General features: G+C 39.1%; 1 protein-coding gene across 1 annotated transcript in view; it reads left to right on the top strand.

Moving 5' to 3' along the window:
• MYO3B (myosin IIIB) overlaps positions 1-15,465 on the top strand; it is a gene marked incomplete at its 5' end in the record, with an annotated part of 233,873 nt that overhangs the window by 43,071 nt on the left and 175,337 nt on the right. The window lies entirely within an intron of this gene.

Raw genomic sequence — 15,465 nt, forward strand, 5'->3', positions numbered from 1 at the left:
TGAAATGAGGGATTCATAGAATCATAGGGCTTCAACTATCTGTAGATATTTTCCTTTGATGAGTTGATGGGTCTTGGGTCATTAAGGAAGTTCCTGTAATGAAAAATCAAACCATTTGCCTGGACAGGAAACTCCCAGAAAAAGAAATTCATGCTAATAAAGACAAGAATAGCATAAGGTCGTTTTCATATAGACAGCAAGTTGTGATTTTGGTTCTCAGTATCCAAGCTGATAGTAGGGAACTCGATTACAGTTCTCAAGTCTACTCAGATAACTTGATCTGATAACAGATGAACTAAAGCATTTGATTTTTTTATTTGCAGATTCTTTTTTGGTAGCAATTCAACGCAAGCCTTTTACAATTTTAACATTGCTTTGCAATAGTTTATTAGCTTATTAGCCTCTTTCTTGTGTTAGGGAAAATTTCCCAAACAAACGCCCACCAGCAGACTCGGCTGGAACCCTGCAACAAATCCTGTAAACCCAGAGGGGGCAGCAGAGGGAAGCTGAATTTCATGCGTGATTATTTAAATCAGCAACCTATCATTTGGGGCAATTCTGAGAGGCGACTAAAGATGAAATCATGGGTGCTGGGTACTTTTCAAGAGATGAAAATCCTCTGAAGCAGGCAGGAAATTGCCATCTTTAAAATTCCCACCTCAGTCTTCAGACCACTTGTCTCTTTCCCTGTAAGTTGGAAGCAGAGAAATGGTGTGGGATCATTGCAAGCTCCATTTCAGATTCTTTCTTAATCCAGTTCCCACATAGGACATAAATTCCATTAGATGTCTCTGATTTCCGTTTTCTCTCCCGGACACAGGTCTGTAGTCAGTTTTGGGAAGCGCAGGAGAATGCTCTGGGGCTAGGAGGCACCTTTAGGCAGTTTGTCTGGGGGTGAAGCACTGAGGTTGCTTAACATTTGAAAGAAGTGTGAACACTGTATTTACATTTAAATTAAAATGGAAACTTCTTATAGGTTGTGTTTCTAAAAGGTGTGTGTGGCACATCTGCTGAGGTCTATTGTTTATTCATGCTGTAAATCCTTTGAAATGTGTGAAAATGCTTCCCACTCATTATAAAGCTCCTGCTACCCCTGGATTATGACTTTGATGTCACCAATCCTGCTTCAAAGGGTTCTTTCTGGGCTATTAATCACAGTTTAGCCTCTGAAGATATCGCCAGAGAAAACATTGGACAACTTTGTGCTAGACTTGCTAAAAACTTTGAAATCTTGAGTGTCTTGCATGTGCACAAATGGCAGCATTTCCTTTCATTGACAACTTTTTATTTTGCTACAGGATCAAATGACATTGTAGGTAAAAACACAAACTGATCTCTTTACAAACTTGGTTTGGGAGGCTAGGAATGAGACAGAAGGGTAGCTGGGAGGTGATGAAGGGAGAAGAGAGTCTGAGCAGATCACTCAGACCCTTCAGAAGTGAAAAGCAGTAGGGATCAGAGTGGCCAAGAGATCGCGGTGCAAAGGGGAGTTGTCTTATCATTTTTAACTCATCTTTCATTTGTTTTTTTAACTAACCAGTGCTCACAGTAGCAAATTACTGAGATTCCCTTGCCTTCTACTCTCTGCTTTAAGACCTATGTGAACTGATTACAGTAAATAATATTACTAATAATATTACTAATATAAGTGAAGTGAGCACTTACCTTGTACCAGCCCCATGTAGACAGTGCTTTTGGTGAATTATTTCCTTGAGTGCCCATAACAGCTCTGAGAATTAGATAGTACTGTCTTCATCTTACAGACAAGGAAACCGAAGCTCTAAGAGATTAATTAACATGTTCAAGGTCAAGGCCCTGGCAAACGCAAAGCCCAGTCAGCCACCAGGACTCAAGAGCCTGCTGCCCATGCTTTCACTCATCAGTCTCAAATCTTGGCAATGGTATTCTCTATTGCCCACCTTCTCTTTCAGGAAAACTCCCAGCATCTTTTTTCTTCCATGTTCATCTCTTTCAATGACTAGCAGTGCCCTAAGTAGAAACTTTGAAAAACAAAAAATTGATAAAAACATATAACATGAAATCCACTCTCCTAACATACTGTTAAGTGTACAGTGCACTATGCACTATATGTACATTATGGCACAGCAGATCTCTAGAACTTTTTCATCTTATTTGACTGAAACTCTATGCCCATAGAACAATAACTCCCCATTTCCCTCCCCCCACCCCCCCCACCAGCCCTGGCAACCAACATTCTCCTGTCTGCTTTTATAAATTTGATGATTTTCAATACCTCATATACATGGAATCATGCAGTATTTGTCCTTCTGTGACTGGCTTATTTCATTTGGCATAATGTCCTCCAAATTCATCACGTTGTTCCAAATGGTAGGATTTCCTTTCTTAAGGTTGAATATTCCATTGTATGTATATATCAGATTTTCTTTATCTATTCATCTTTTGATGAATATTTAGTTTGTTTCCCCTGCTTGTTTATTGTGAATAATGTTATGTGGGGGCTAAAATAATTAATACTTTCCCTCTCACCTTCTAAGTTCTTCTAGCTGGATTAATAATCAAATTAACAGAGACAGATTAACAGGAGAAAATCAAGTTTTTAATACATGTGCATGGAGAATTCACACAGGCATGAAAATTCCAGAGACAGTGAGGTAACATTGGCCATACAAGACATTTTTGGACAAAGGAGAAAGAGCAGGGATGGGGTCCTAGATTTTAGAAGTGAGGTTGGGTGATTTACAGGTAGTTGAGGAAGAGCAGAACACACAATTTAGGCAGGCGAATTCTTGCTGGACAATTCAGAAACAATGCGACACGGGGTATCTAGCTAACAAGCTTGGAGTCTTCCTGGGGTGAAGATTCTTTTGTTTTTTAAATTGGGAATATTGGGGAACAGTGTTTCTCCAGGGCCCATCAGCTCCAAGTCGTTGTCCTTCAACCTAGTTGTGGAGGGCGCAGCTCAGCTCCAAGTCCAGTCGCTGTTTTCAATCTTTAGTTGAAGGAGGCGCAGCCCACCATCCTATGCAGGAATTGAACCTGCAACCTTGTTGTTGGGAGCTCCTGCTCTAACCAACGGAGCCATCCGGCTGCCCCTAAGGTGAAGATTCTTAAGGTGATTAAGCCAAGCCTCCTTTCCTACAGCAGGTTTCTCTTTCTGAATCTCTTGGGCAGAATAGTGGGGAGGGTCAAAGGTTCTTTCTAAGTCTTATTTCTTAATAAAGAGCTTAAAATCAATATTCCAAAAAAGGCAGCCTCAGGGTGGTCAAATTTTGGTTCCGTTCATGCCTGCCTTTGAAACTTTAAATAAAAGTTTCACATTCCAGGAGCTAAGTTGGTAGATTACTCTGTGTTTCACTGGTCCAATCATTCAGAGTTACGTCTCATTTCAGGAGGCGGTGAGGCAGATGGACTCCCAAAGTGAGGCCTCTATTGTATAAGCAAGCAATCAGGTATTGAAATGAGGTCTATGTATGAAAACGAAAAACCAATGGTTAATGATCAGACCAAATTATAAACTAGTTTCTGAGTCTGTAAGGCTGTCAGTCAAGAAGATTTCTAGATGAGAGGCTCAAAGCTTCTTTTGCTGGAATGAAGGCAGGCAGTGACAATCTGGTAGATTCTCCTGGTAAGCAGTTTGAATGTCTCTGATAATGTCATCAGGTACTCAGGTAAACTCTGTGCCTTACACAGCACCAGTCACTGAGATTGTTTAAGCATGAGCTGTGTTGGCGATTTCTCTGAAGTTTATATCATGTCGTCTAGCTGCAGTTTGTGGTTGCAAGGCTCAGAAAAAAATGATTCAGCTCTCAATAATTCCAGGGCAAAGGATAGGAGAAAAATAATACATTATTTTGGAGGTTTGTAGCCAAATATTTAAGAAAATTAGAAAAATTCAGGCTCCAGTCCAGTTTACAGGTGAAAAATGAGTTCAAAGACAACAACCAGAATCTGACATCCACAAATGTGTATTATAGTTTCTATTGAAACATAATTTTTCTCTCTAAAATTGTCCTCATTTTTATCAAGAAGAGCCAACTTAAGACTAAATTTACGACATAAGAAGTTTCAGTATGTTTGGCCTGTATAAATACAACAAGAATTGCAGTTGATCATTTAGGCTCTTTTAAAAATGCTTTGCTGGAATTTTCACAAGGCATCTCCAGCTAGAACTGTAATTAGCCTCCGAGGGCTAAGAAGCCAACCCACATAGTGCCATCAGACTTTGCCCGCAGTCCCTACAGATTTGGGTGAATTCCTCAGGTTCTCACAGATTTGGGTGAATTCCTTTAGGTTCTTCCTTTGCCATTGTCTGGGAAAGCAACCTTCATTCTTTCCCTGGAAAGTCTGCTGTGAACCGTGTGAGCAACGGGACCAGTCTGTTTTTCCAAAGGGCTTTTATTAGCTTCCAGAACTTTCTGGTGACATCCGAGTTTATGTTTGTCCCTCTCCAATATGATATTCTAGTCAAAGCCTCAATCAAATAAAACCAGTTTTTAAGTGTATCCTATTATAAACAGATCCTTATTGAATTTAATGCAAATAATCATATTGCCATGAAAATAAAAACACTTATGAAGAGTTTCCAAATTCTGGAGAGATCAGGCAGGGAAGAAAATATATTAATAAATGTTTCAATACTGCTTACAAAGTTATAATTTATCAGACTACTCTAAGCAAAACAAGTTTCCTTATATCGGGAAAACAGAAAGATTTTTAAAATTCAGAAATACTGCAAACAAAAAGTTATAAAAAATTATAATCATCCTTAGTGCATGCAGTTCTGTATAATGAATTCTTGTTTATCCTGATCATTTGCCAGTATTTCATGAATCCAGTTATTTTTTAGATTTCTGTAAATCTTCTAATTTAAAGCACAATCTGAAAATTTATCCTCAGAAATCAGTCCTCTCCATGGATCTTTCTTAAGATGAAACATATTTGCAAAAGCATCAGAATAAAACAATGACTATCTGTAAGTGACAAAAAAAAGCAACTTAACAAAACACGATTACAGATCTGATTATAATGCAATTGACAAAGAAATTTGCTTTTCTATAACGTAACATTTTAAGATAACAATTAGAATTACAAATGAAATTATATCAGGACTTTATAGACTCTTTTTTTAAAATTAAAGTTTATTGGGGTGACAATTATTAGTAAAGTTACATAAATTTCAGGTATACAATTCTGTATTACATCATCTATAAAGCCCATTCCGTGTGTTAACCACCCAGAGTCAGTCAGTCTCCTTTCACACCATATATTTGATCCCTTTTACTAAGGACTTTGTAGACTCTTGAAGATGTTTATATAATCTCTAGAACATCCATTTTAGTATTGAGAATATATGTATGTAATTATTATTTCTTTATTTGACAAAGCTTCCCATGTAATTTAGGCATATCAGATAGGCCTAATTAGTTTAAAATTTCTCTTATATAAGAAGAGAAAAAGCAAACCTTTGAGGTATTCCAGGGACCCATTGGAATAATCCAAAGCCATTTCCAGGTTAAGAAAAAGTCTCTTTAAAATTTAAAACCTGATAAAGTTGTCAAACATACTTCACTAAAAAGATCATATATAATTATGAAACAATATTATTCATTTATTCAAAGTGACAAATGGTATCAAATAAAAATACACGTTAGCAAAACTTTAGTTCTTAGGACTGAGAAAATTTTTTGAGTAATCAAGTACCTGATTAAGACAATGTAAAACACAGAGATACTTTTCTAAAATATAGAATCTTTGCTTTCTAGGTAGAAAAAATTTCATAATAGCCAGTCTGGAGCACAATAAATACAGGAAAAACTTACTCTTTAACAGTGAAAAAGAACTAAAGTCTAATTCTGTATTATCTTTTGATATTTAAATTCATTTAATTGTATTTCAGTCTTATTCATCTTAGCCATACATAAAATTTCCTTTCAAATTTCTTTACAATTTTCCTAGTCTCTTTTAGTCTGTCTCTTATTCAAAAATAACCAGCTTTAGGATAAACCACTTTCTTTTAATTTCCTTCAAAAATCTTATCTACATACTTTATACCTTTTATTACCAAAAACGTACTTTCTTTCCATCTCAATTAGAATTCTTAACTCTTAGAAACCTCAATTTCTAATGACAATTAAAAATAAAGCAAGTAGTGTTTTTTAGATTGCCAAATTTATGAATACATTTTATAACCTTTAGAAACATAGGCTTTCATTGGCAAATATATTCACAATTTTTTGAAACATTTTAAAATGAAGTTCAAGATACATTCATTAACTGATCTAAATTTATCCTTTAGTATCTCTGTAATAGGAAGCCCAAAATAGGTAAACTTCGTCTATTAATGTTTCCGAATCTCATGTTATTTGGAAATACCTACATATTGAATAATTTTTATCATTTAACTTAACTTACTGAAACTATGATTTTTCAAGTTACCAACAAACAGTTTTTGGAAAACTATGTTTAAGGATACATATCATACAACATAATTACTAAAAGGTTTATCTAAAACCTTTTCTTTTTAGTTGCATCTATTAGTTCTTAACTCTATGAGATTTTAAAGTCAATTATTATCGGAGCTATTTTCTTGACAAGTTTTGTAACAGAGATAATGATATAGGATCCTAGTGTCTTCCTGGGATTGTGGTCCCATGTACCCAAAGAATGAGAATGCGGACCGGAGAGGCAAGATGTAAGCAGTACAGTTTTATTATAAAGCATGAGAGAAAAAACTCTCCAGAGAGAGGGGCTATTTGAAAATGGAATGACTCCCCAAACAGGGCTATGCTAGGAACTATAACATCTCTGAGTAAGAGCTGATTTGTCTCCGGTACTTGGGCAGTTAACCTTGGAGGACTCCGCAGTTTGAAATTGTTAACTACAAGCTGATTGGCCCCCTGAACCGGGGCTGATTATTCTGGGGGACTTGCAGTTTGGAATTGTTAACTATTTTAAAGTCATTTCCTTTGGCTTTTGTTATGGTCTTGGCTTTAATCCCCTCCATCGTGGCAATGTCCCTGACTGCCTATGGTTTTTCTATCTCAATAACATGAACTTATTTTTGTAAACCCAGGTAAAACAAAGATATATTTAATGTTAATACTGTTTCCCCAAAAATAAGACCTAGCTGGACCATCAGCTCTAGTGTGACTTTTGGAGCAAAAATTAATATAAGACCCGGTATTATATTGTATCATATTATATTATATTATATTATATCATATCATATCATATCATATCATATCATATCATATCATATTATATTATATTATATTATACCGTGTCTTACATTAAAATAAGACTGGGTATTATGTTATATTGTATTATACCTGGTCTTATATTAAAATAAGACTGGGTCTTATGTTAATTTTTGCTCCAAAAGATGCATTAGAGCTGATGATCCGGCTAGGTCTCAGGGAAACACGGTAACTCTAAAAGACATGTCTATTTTACTAAACCAAACCTAAACCAGCTTTAATATCAAATATTTTCCCAGATCATAGGATCTTGAAAAGTACTCATTCGGTACTGTAATATTTCTTAGTTTATATAACCTTAATTCCTTTAAGCCAATCAAATGGTACAACCTAGTAATACCATCTGGAGGTACAAAACATACCATACATATATAAACACAGATATCACAAACAGATCAACACTAATAAACAGAATTACTAATAATTGTGGAGAGGACATAAATTTTTCACTTGCCCTTGACAATTGTTAAAGATGCTGGGGAAGAAAGGTGTCAGGCATGGGAGACTAGTCGCTGTGGTTTTTAATACTCCCCCTCTTCAGGTTTAGGGTTTTTTTCACTTCAGTTACCTCAGCTTCAAGAAGTAGTGGGCTATGTTTACATTTCTGATTTACCCAGGAGGGCCTGGGGAGATGCTGAGATTTTTAAAAATTGCTATCAGATTTTGAAAAAGCAGCTTCCAATTTTCTCAAATTTCTGATCAGTTATTAGATCCTTTAAAACATGTTCATATATACCAATTCTCAGAATCTCATATCTCAATATCCTTTTAAAATTTTCCACCTTGTTGGGAAATCTCTTGATTTTCCTTCTGCCTTTTTTCTTCTTAATGCTCTTGTTAATTAACCTAATGTTGCTTAACTTTATATCTGTATTAGCATCTGTAAGACCCCAAAATCTAAATAGCAAATTCAAAAGTCTTAAGACTAGTTATATTTCTGTGTATCTATTTTTCTTTTTTAAGTGTGATGCAATTGTATTTCCAATACCTGGAGATTTTACAATGTCTGTCAACGTCTGAAGGCAAATAGGAAGGTGTCTGAGGGACCTTCGATTTTTGTTCTAATTTCTGTCCTGCCACCTTATTAAGGATATCTTAAGGGTTAATTATTATACCAATATGACAGCTCTCTAAAAATTTTTTCCAATTCAAAACATCCATCATCTGGCTAGTGATGAGAGGATTTTAATATCGAATCAAACCAATCAGCCGTTTATGGCCTAACAAGGGAAGCAAAATGCTTCCATAAAGAGCACAAAGGATACAGCCCTGATATCCAACAGTTCATTCCCGCAGATAGCCTAAGAAAGATGGGGAGCCCTGTCTCTCAGCAGCTGTTCCAAAACATAGGGAACCACGTGCTTTCCCAGCTTTTGAACAGAATGAGGTTTAAGATTCCCGAAGCTTGGATCCACAGCCTGTTGGGCCACCCGCCAGATGCATATACATTATCCAGCTGGCAGAGATCAGACACCATTTCTGGAAGGAATGGGATCAATAGAAAACAAGAGTTCTCAAAACACGTCTTTACCAGATTTGCGTTTGCCCAAGAAAATAGTTTCACAAATATTTTCTCCTGCCAACCTAAATTTAGAAGAGAGAAAAAGATTCTCACCCCTTCCACTGAACCATGCAGATGAGATCAGAGAGGCTGACAGGGCAAAATACTTACCACTTCTGCTTGCTGAGATGTCCATGGTCCCTTAGCTGCAGCATTCCAAGGAGCTAGCTGTATGTCCCAGCCTGTGAGTTCCCCTGGCTGGTTCACCAAAACTGTGGGGGCCCCTCAAAAGTTAATACTTTTCCTCTCACCTTCTGAGGTCTTCTAGCTGGGTTAATAATCAAATGAACAGAAACAGATTAACAGAAGAAAATCAAGTTTTTGATACATGCGCATGGTGATTTCACATAGTTATAATTCCAAAGACAGTGAGGCGACGTAGTATATAAGACATTTTTGGACAAAGGAGAAAGAATGGGATGGGGTATTCGATTTCAGAAGTGAAGATGGGTGATTTATAGGTAGTTAAGGAAGAATAGAACACACAGGGCAGGCAAATTCTTACTGGGCAACTTAGGAACAATGGGTCACAGGAGGTAGGTATCAAGCTAACAGGCTAGGAGTCTTTGGACTCAAGCTAAGGTGAAGCTTCTTAAGGTGATTAAGTCAAGCCTCCCTTCCTAAAGCAGGTTTTTCTGTCTGAATCTTTTGGGCTGGAAAAGGAGGAGAGACAAAAGGTTCTTTCTGAGTCTTATTTTTTAATAAAGAGCTTAAAATCAATATCCCAAAAAGTGGCTTCAGGGTGGTAAAATTTTTGGTTCCCTTCAGCTGCAATGAACATGGTAATGCAAATATCTCTTCAAGATTTTGTTTTCAGTTCTTTTGGATAAATACCCAAAAGTGGGATTGCTGAATCATATGGTAGTTCTATTTTTAATATTTTTAAGAACCTCCCTACTGTTTTCCATAGCAGTTGCACCATTTTACGTTCTCACACACAGTGCACAAGGCTTCTAATTTCAACATATCTTTGCCAACTCTTGTTATTTTCTGTTGTTGTTGTTGTTGTTAAGAAAAATAATTTTTCCTCTACCCGTTTAGGTTCTTGGCTGAGAAACCCCTATATTAAAAAGATTAACAGGGGAAAAAACAAACAGAAGTTTAATAACATGTATGCCTCCTGTATACATGGGAAAGAGCCAGGAAAACTGAATAACTCCCTGAAATAGCTCAAGCCATCACCTTAAATAATAACATCTCTGGCTGAAGATAAAAGATGGTGAGGGGAGGTGTGGGGACAAAACCCCAAAAAACAGTTTCCAGGCTCTCGGCCTCACATAGAAAGGTGCTGGCTCGGGTAGTAAATGGCCATCAACTGTGATCAGATGCCAGCAGCTGTGGCTAGTTGGCCGTCAGCTGTAACCCGTAAGCCATTGGCCACTAATATAACTGCTGTGGCTACGCTAGCAGGAAAGAAATGGGGGCTAGCAAGAAGATGGTGGCTGGCAAGCGCGGACTGCTGTTAGGCAGATTATGTAGATCTTGCTTCCTGTGTCTCCAGCCCAGCCGCCAGTGAGAATATATTGGTTTGACTCCCCTATCTATGGCTCCGTGGGTGTTCCTTTTTGGCCTTACCGTGTCCTGCGTTCTTGGGCGGGGAGTGGGAGCTGAGACCCTGCACGACAAATGGCGCAGCGAGCAGGGTACCCTGCGTGACACATGGCGTAGTCGGCAGGATACGGTGCTGGCCAAAGCTTTCCGAAGGGCAGTGGAGCAGTTTGTGCCTATGAAAGCTCAGTCTGAGGAAGACCAGGAGGAGCAGCTGCCGGAGAGCTCGATCCCCGTGGAGGGGTGGAAAGACGTGGATGGTTCCCCAACCAGCAGAGGCCGGAGAAAGTGGAGAAAGCGGAGAAAGCGAAGGTTGTTGCTGCCCTGTGGGCTGGGAAGTGCTTGCTGAGGCAGCCTGGATGCGGGACTTGTCCCAGGAGGAAATGCATGCTGAGTCCTCCGTGGGAGATGAGGGTGAGGTCAAGGTCATCCCTCACCCCCAGGACAGCCCTGGCGAATGACTATGGACTATGAGGAATTGGCCTTCTATCCCTAATTTAATGGACGCTTGACTGTTTGGGAACATACCACCATGTAGTGGGACTGGAGAATGTTTGCTTTTGTGTCTTGACTGGCCGCCATTGATAATATGTAAGCACCTTGACTGTGAGCCGCTGTTGTTCCAGCACAGTACCCCTGAGAGCCCTGGCTGTGTCCAGGAAGTCTGGCTGTGTCCAGAGAGAGTGGCGGTGCCCTGAGAGCCCTGGCTGTGTCCAGAGAGAGTGGCAGTGCCCTGAGAGCCCTGGCTGTGTCCAGGAAGTCTGGCTGTGTCCAGAGAGAGTGGCAGTGCCCTGAGAGGCCCTGGCTGAGTCCAGGAAGTCTGGCTGTGTCCAGAGAGAGTGGCAGTGCCCTGAGAAACTCTGGCTGTGCCCGGGGAGACAGGTGGTACCCTAAGAAGCCCAGGATGTCTGGCTGTGCCCAAAAGTACTGTGGTGGTGCCCTGAGAAAACCTGGCTGTGCCCAGGGAAAACAGGTGGTACCCTAAGAAGCCCAGGATGTCTGGCTGTGCCCAAAAGTACTGGTGGTGCCCTGAGAAACCCTGGCTGTGCCCAGAGAGCCTGGCTGTGTTCAGGATAGTGCATTCACCTCCAGGCTCCTTGCACAGGGCCCCTCGCAGAAGACGCTTGTCGCGTAGATGGTGAGGCGAGACCCTGTAGGGGTGGAGTGTGGGGACAAAACCCCAAAAAACAGTTTCCAGGCTCTCGGCCTCACATAGAAAGGTGCTGGCTCGGGTAGTAAATGGCCATCAACTGTGATCAGATGCCAGCAGCTGTGGCTAGTTGGCCGTCAGCTGTAACCCGTAAGCCATTGGCCACTAATATAACGGCTGTGGCTACGCTAGCAGGAAAGAAATGGGGGCTAGCAAGAAGATGGTGGCTGGCAAGCGCGGACTGCTGTTAGGCAGATTATGTAGATCTTGCTTCCTGTGTCTCCAGCCCAGCCGCCAGTGAGAATATATTGGTTTGACTCCCCTATCTATGGCTCCGTGGGTGTTCCTTTTTGGCCTTACCGTGTCCTGCGTTCTTGGGCGGGGAGTGGGAGCTGAGACCCTGCACGACAAATGGCGCAGCGAGCAGGGTCCCCCGCGTGACAGGAGGCCAGTTGTGGGAGGTGACCAGAAAAAGCATGGTAAACAAGGGTAAGATTGTTATGTAGACTGAAGTCCTTTCCTTCTGCATTGATAAGAATTGCTAGACATTTGGAGTCATTCTTCTCTAACCAGTATTGGAGAGGGAGACACCCTTACAAATGGAGATTTCCCTCATAAATATAAATGTTTCTTGCAAAAGGGTGACTTCTAGTCAGTTTTCAGAGCTTCACCTGTGTCTGCTGTTTCTTAAAAATAACCAGCTTAAAGTAATCAATATGCCAAAGAGGCATATATTGAGGTGGTGTATTTTGCTTCCCTTCATTTATAATAATCATTCTAACAGGTATAAAATGATACTTCATTGTGGTTTTAATTTGAATTTCCCTTATTATTAGTGATGTTGAACATCTTTTCATATACCTGTTAGCCATTTGTATGTCATCGTTGGAGAAATATTTATTCAAGTCCTTTGCTCTTGTTTTAATCCAGTTATTTTATTTTTATGTTGTTTTATTGTATTTTTAAACTTTTTGCTGTTGAGTTATAGGAGTTTTTATACAGTTGACGTTTGAGCAGTATAGAGGTTAGGGGCACTGACCGTCCATGCTGTAAAAAATCTGCATATAACTTAAGTCGGCCTACCTCATACTTGGATTCCCAACTACTGATCAAATACACAGTTGACCCTTGAACAGCATGGATTTGAACTGCTTGGGTCCATGTGGGGACAAAACCCCAAAAAACAGTTTCCAGGCTCTCGGCCTCACATAGAAAGGTGCTGGCTCGGGTAGTAAATGGCCATCAACTGTGATCAGATGCCAGCAGCTGTAACCCGTAAGCCATTGGCCACTAATATAACGGCTGTGGCTACGCTAGCAGAGAATGGAATGGGGGCTAGCAAGAAGATGGTGGCTGGCAAGCGCGGACTGCTGTTAGGCAGATTATGTAGATCCTGCTTCCTGTGTCTCCAGCCTAGCCGACAGCGAGAATATATTGGTTTGACTCCCCTATCTATGGCTCCGTGGGTGTTCCTGTTTGGCCTTACCGTGTCCTGCGTTCTTGGGCGGGGAGTGGGAGCTGAGACCCTGCACGACAGTCCACTTACACATTTCTGGATGATAAAGGGGCTCTGTAATAAATCTAATCAAAAGTAACCTCACAGGGTGGTCTGATCATAAATTCCTAACTAGGCGGGTCATCGTTGGTAGTCACAACTAAAGCCTGTAACTTCCCTAGTAAAAATTATCTTTACCTTAAGCCCTGTCCATTGTTCTTGTGCATCTAGGTTAACACACCTTTGAAATGCCTTTTTGTCAGACCCCTCAGAAGTACAACCACCTTCAAGAGAGCATATTATCTTGTTAACTATCCTGTAATCCAATCATAGAGATTTTCCTGCCTTGCTTTCTCCCATGTTCATAAAATCTTCCTTATGTTCCTTCCTTCATACCAAATGTATAAAAGAAACCGCAAACTGTCATTCTGTGAGCATTTGAGATCTTGCTTCCTAGTATGTCATCAGTTTGGCTGAAATAAACTCAGAAAAGTTCTGTATAGTTTGGGTGTTTCTTACCTCGACGCGTGGATTTCCCACACATCAAACCCTTATTGTTCAAGGGTCAACTGCCTAGTTTGGAAATTACCCCATTGTCAGATATATGGTTTGCAAATATTATCTCCCATTCTGTATGTTGCCTTTTCTCTCTGTTGATGGTTCCCTTTGCTGTGTAGAAGCTTTAAGTTTCAGGTCGTCCAACTTTTTTATTTTTGCTTTTGTTCCCTGTGCTTTTTGTGCCCTATCCAAGAAATCATTGCCAAGACCAATGAATGTTATGAAGCTTTCCCCTTATATTTTTTTCTAGGATTTTTATAATTTCAGGACTTATATGTAAGTCTAGTCCAATATGAGTTGATTTTCATGTATAGTGTGAGACAGAGGTTAGTTTCATTCTTTTGCATGTACATGTCCAATTTTCCCAACATCATTTGTTGAAGAGAAAAATCCTTTTCCCAGTTTAGAGTCTTGGCACTATGTCAAAGATTATTTGATCATGTATATGAATGAATTTGTTTATGGGCTCTCTGTTTTGTTCTATTTTTCTAGATATCTATCTTTATGCCAGTACCATACTGTTTTGATTACTGTAGCTTTATAATCTTTTTTTGCTTCTCACGATTGTTTTGGAGCTTGGCGCTTTGGGATCATTTGTAGTTCCATACAAATTTTAAGATTGTTTTTTCTATTACTGCAAAAATACCATTGGGATTTAGATAGAGACTGTATTGAATCTGTAGATCTCTTTGGTAGCATGAACATTTTAATAATAAGTCTTCCAATCCACAACAACAGTGAAGGCTAGCAGATTATGTGACCCCAAAATATGTCACATTGGCATAAGGATTATTTTGAGCTGAAGGCAATCAAGAAAGATATAGGAAAAGCTCTCTGCCCTCCCCCCTATTTGCCTAAAACCAGGATATAAATTTGTAAAGCAGGACGTATATTTTTAAAAGCTCTCTGCCCTCCCCACTCTACCAGGAAGGTTAGAAGACAGAGATAACTTTAGACCTTATCAATCCAGGGACAGCACCAGAAGAATAACAAACTTTATTAAATAGCTCTTATCTTCCATTAGCTTCCTCATATATTTACCTTTCCACAATTTACTGCCCCAGAAACTTAAACTTCTTTTCCTTTGTCTTGTTACTTCTCTACAAATTTATTGTTCTTTTGTTAAGATGCTATGTAAGCCCCAGTTCTAACCACCCCTTTGAGTTATTCATCACTGAGTACTCCGGTTGTATGTGCAATGCATGCATTAATAAACTTCTGCTTGTTTTTCTTCTGTTACCATATTTCCCTGAAAATAAGAGCTAGCCAGACCATCAGCTCTAATGCGTCTTTTGGAGCAAAAATTAATATAAGTCCCAGTCTTATTTTAATATAAGACTGGGTATAATATTATAGAATATAATACCAGGTTTTACATTAATTTGTGTAACGATAACACGGTAAAGAAATACGGTAATCTGTCTGTTGTCAGTGTAATTTGCAGGGCCCCAGCCAATGAACCTAAAATGGGTAGCTGAAAAATATTTATTTCTCCCCCACAATAGGATGTTCTTCTATTTATTTATGTCTTTTAAACTTTCTTTCAGGAATGTTTTGTAGTTTTCAGTGTACAAGTCTTTCACCAACTTGGTTAAATTTATTCCTAAGTATTCTTTTTGATGCTATTGTAAATGGGATTGTTTTCTTAATTTCCTTTTCAGATTTTCATTGTTAGTATATAGAAATGCAGCTGATTTTTTGGATGTTGGTTTTTATATCCTACAACTGTGTTTTGAATTCATTTATTTGTTTTAAGAGTTTTGCCTGTAGGATATTTAATGTTTTCTATATATAAGGTCATATCATCTATAAACAGAGATAATTTTATTTTTTTCCTTTATGATTTGGATAGCTTTTATTTCTTTTTCTTGCCTAGTTGCTCTAGCTAGGACTGTAAGTACTATGTTGAGTAGAA

This window comes from Rhinolophus hipposideros (assembly GCF_964194185.1).
Source record: "Rhinolophus hipposideros genome assembly, chromosome: 6".
In the NCBI taxonomy this organism is placed as follows: domain Eukaryota; kingdom Metazoa; phylum Chordata; class Mammalia; order Chiroptera; family Rhinolophidae; genus Rhinolophus; species Rhinolophus hipposideros.